We start from the raw sequence: 4,396 nt of genomic DNA, 5'->3' as shown, positions 1-4,396 counted from the left end.
CAACATTTTCTTTTCTGTGACCGGTTTTTACAATTTTATACGTTTCCTTTTTTTTTTTTTGGAATGTGCCCTGAGCGGTCAGCAATGAGCTTTGCTGGCATGAAAGTGGACTGTTCGGTGGCTGTTTGGCTGTATTGGAAGCAGATACTACAGCAGTAATAAAGGTACGTGTGAAAAAAAGCACAGTTAAGATAATGATTTTTAAAATAAGTAACAGTTTTTTTTTTTTTTAATGAAGTGCCCCATGATCCGAACCATTTTTTTTTTAGGCTGGGGATAGGATCATTGAGGGCATTTATTTGTGTTTCTCTGTGATTTAATAAAGATGGTATATTAGTAGACTTATCAGGTATGAACATATATTATTTTGTTTGGATAATGACCTAGGTGTCTCTTTGTGAGGCGATAATAATGTTTAAGACCATTTTATTTGGGAGGACTGCTTTTTTTATTAGAGAGACTTTAATGTTTGGTAAGGGCAGGCTTTGTTGGCTATAACTCAAGGCTTTTGGGTGAATTTAGTAAGAGGTTTCGTATGTGTGATAATGTTTGCCAGACCAGTGGCGGGAACAAAGATGGCGGCCAGGCCAACTGATTGCACGAGTGGAAAACAGAATGTGTCCACCTGGTCTTCAGGAGGGGGAGGTTGCGCTGCTTTAGGAACTTGACCTGGTTGTGGATACCATACATGCTAGCATCAGTGGGAATTAAAAAAAAATTCTTTTAGGATGTAGGGGCCACCATGGGAATAGGCACGGGGCATTTGGAGGATCTACATATTTTATAGGGCCTAGTAGCACCTGCATATTTAGAGATAGCGGTGCCGCTGGGCAGGGTGTTCCTTTGTTGTAAATGCACTGATGCCACTTCATCAGAGGTGGATCAGTGGAACATATCTTCAACCCACCCCTTGATAAGAAGGGAAGTGCTTATGGCATGTTGTTTCTGGAGGAGCATTGTGTATGTTATTAGGAGCTGTTGCTCTAAGGGGGTATATCAGGTTTCTGTTCCCTTTTAGCATTTAAGGGGTATTTTTTGGTATCCAAATCCTACGGGTATTTTTTCTTTTGTTGTCTTTGCCACAGAGTCCAATTTTTTACCCCCTGGGTTCTGAGAGGGATCATCCCAGGAGAACCAGGTAGAAGCTGCATGCCTTTTATGACCTAGCTTCTGAAATAACATAGCATCATTCTTCGTGCTCTATTCTCTGAGTCTTGAAGCGGTCGCAAGCCTGTCCAGACGGTAGAGAGGGGTTCTAGACCCTGCCCCTTGATGGGAGGAGTGACAGAGCTTGCAGCCCTGTTTTAGAAAGGCACACAGCCTCAGGCAGCTGCGTTTTTAGGACTGGATTGCCAATTTCACAGGCGACAGTGGGTGGCAGAGACCAGGTCTGGATGAGATCACTTAGGGCCGTTGTGGAGAATGAAAAGAGGGATAAGCACGGAGGCCTAACAACATGGTGATGGTCAGTAAATGATTCCGGAATGAATAATTTGTTCAAGAGCATGACTCTCTATAGATAACCCCCAGGTCTGCGGTTCTTCAATCTGGCCCCAAGCAGGACCACAGTTACCTGAGCATCCAGTTATCTCGTGAGCCAAACAAGGAACTCCTAGAGTCTGCTTCTCAGACTTCAGTGGGCACGAGGATAGCTCCAGGAGGCTTGTTCTAAACAAAGCTTCTGGGATTCCATTCCCAGAGGTTTGGAATTCAGCAGACCTACAGTAGGGTCCAGAAATCTGCCTTTTTAAACAACTTCCATCTGTAATATGGCTACAAGGCCTGGGAGGGCATTACAGTACTCAGCCATAAACCCAGGGGGGCCATGGGCAATCTTTTTTTTTTTTTTTACATCTTTACTGGAGTATAATTGCTTTACAATGGTGTGTTAGTTTCTGCTGTATAACAAAGTGAATCAGCTATACATATACATATATCCCTATATCCCCTCCCTCTTGCCTCTCCCTCCCACCCTCCTATCCCACCCCTCTAGGTGGTCACAAAGCACCGAGCTGATCTCCCTGTGCTGTGCGGCTGCTTCCCACTAGCTATCTATTTTACGTTTGGTAGTGTATATATGTCCATGCCACTTTCTCACTTCGTCCCAGTTTACCCTTCCCCCTCCCCGTGTCTTCAAGTCCATTCTCTACGTCTGCGTCTTTATTCCTGTCCTGCCCCTAGGTTCTTCAGAACCATTTTTTTTTTCTTTAGATTCCATATATATGTGTTACCATATGGTATTTGTTTTTCTCTTTCTGACTTACTTCACTCTGTATGACAGACTCTAAGTCCATCCACGGACAATCTTTTTGATAAGATGTCCTCGTTCCAAGTCCTGGCTCTGCTACTGTTGTAGCCACCTGACTTCTGACAGTTTCCTTCTTCTTTTTTTTTTTTAAATTTTTAAAATTTTTTCTTTATTTTTATTTTTTGAAAATTAGCTTTTTATTTTGGAATTGTTTTCGATTTACAGAAGAGTTTCAAAAATAGTAAGAAATTTCCCGTATGTCTCATGCCCAGTTCCTCCTATTAATAACATCTCTCATGTTAATAATTAGTATGGTACACTTGAAAAAATTAATGCACCAATATCAAAACATTATTTTTTTTTGAATTTTTGAATTTTATTTTATTTATTTTTTTATACAGCAGGTTCTTATTAGTCATCCATTTTATACACATCAGTGTATATATGTCAATCCCAATCTCCCAATTCATCACACCACCACCCCCCGCCGCTTTCCCCCTCTTGGTGTCCATAAGTTTGTTCTCTACATCTGTGTCTCTATTTCTGCCCTGCAAACCAGTTCATCTGTACCATTTTTCTAGGTTCCACATACATGTGTTAATATACGATATTTGTTTTTCTCTTTCTGACTTACTTCACTCTGTATGACAGTCTCTAGATCCATCAGTTTCCTTCTTCTGATATCAGTTTTCTCATCTGTACAAGTAGGAGGCTGATTTAAAGCAATGTTCTCAAACTGTGCTGTAGGGGACCTAAGGGGTTCCACGCTGGGTCTCCGTCTGCGTTAATCCGTTTTGCGAATGTTTGCTGTAGGCTGGGCCCTGGGCTGGATACTGGGGATATGACCCAATCAGTGACTGATTACCATTATGAAAGGTACTTCAAAAGAGAAGCCCAAGAAGGGGTAAGAGAGGGAGTCGACAAAGGTGGTTTAAACTGTCGTACGTGTGCTTCCCATGGGGTTGCCGTTTGGGCAAACCCTTCCCAGGATTGAAACCACTGGCTTAGGCGATCTCTAAGGGTCCATGCAGCCAGAAACCTTTGTTCTATGATACTTTTCAATGATTTAACTTCGGAGTAAAGTCAAAGCAGGCAGAATGCAATTCCTGGATTTGAAGGCTGTCCAAGACCCCAAGGTTAACACGTTCATTCTTGAAAAGAACTTGTGGGGCTCTTTAGGGATCAAAAATGTTCTGTATCATGGTTTTATGACATTTAAAAACCAGCACCTTACCCTGGGAAATTGAGTGAAAGAACAGACCGAGAAGGGTGAAACGTAGCCCTGCTTGCTAAAGGAAGCAGCCGAGCATAGAGGTGCAGGGCGGGGCTCTGGACTCCGCCGATGTGTGTGCTGAAGCTGCTTGTCAGATGATTCACGCTTGCTGAGCCTTCTAGTTCCCATCTGCAGAATGGGCACGTGGTACTTGCCTCTCAGAGACCTTTTAAAGAGAAAGATCATATATAAAAAATTACTGTTTCACTGCCAGATACTTAGTAAGTATTCGGTAAATGATGACCATTATTAATTTAAGTATCTTTCTAATGCATGCGATACTTGTCAACGTTCCTGCAGATGTTTTATAAATGAGAATAGAAAGTCACACAGTTTAAGAGTTGCCCAGTATCTGGGCTCTGCCAGGCCAGCAGCATCTCTCTGAGGGAAGAAAGCCTTGTAATTCTTCCTTTTTTAAAATACATGCCCATGGTGGTGGCCTTCAAAATTTGAGTTTGCCTATTTTTGCCCCCAAAGGAGAGTGAGTTATTTTTCCCAGTTGAAAGCAAGCCTAAATATTCAAATTTGGGATATAAGTGTTCCATGTTTTAAAAGAATGAAGATGGCATCAATATGTGTTATTGAGAAATAAAAAAAGAGGCCCTGAAATTATTTCTCTGTATTTTTTGTAGTTTAATAGGTTAACTTTCCTTGAGACTAAATCTGCCAACATCTTTTTTTTCCCCCTCTTTTGGTAATTAAAACAATACAGAGAATGTACAAGGGCTGGAGTACCTCTATAACTCAGTGGTTTATGGGGTGGAGCTGCATGCACGAACTTGGGCAAAACATTTAGCTTCAGCTTGCTTGTGTCTAAAACAAGGATAATGATAGGATCAACGCTCTCGGATTTTTGGGAAGGTTAAAGAAGATAA

This window comes from Balaenoptera musculus, chromosome 17 (assembly GCF_009873245.2).
Source record: "Balaenoptera musculus isolate JJ_BM4_2016_0621 chromosome 17, mBalMus1.pri.v3, whole genome shotgun sequence".
Classification (NCBI taxonomy): Eukaryota; Metazoa; Chordata; class Mammalia; order Artiodactyla; family Balaenopteridae; genus Balaenoptera; species Balaenoptera musculus.
This window is presented reverse-complemented; position numbering follows the sequence as displayed.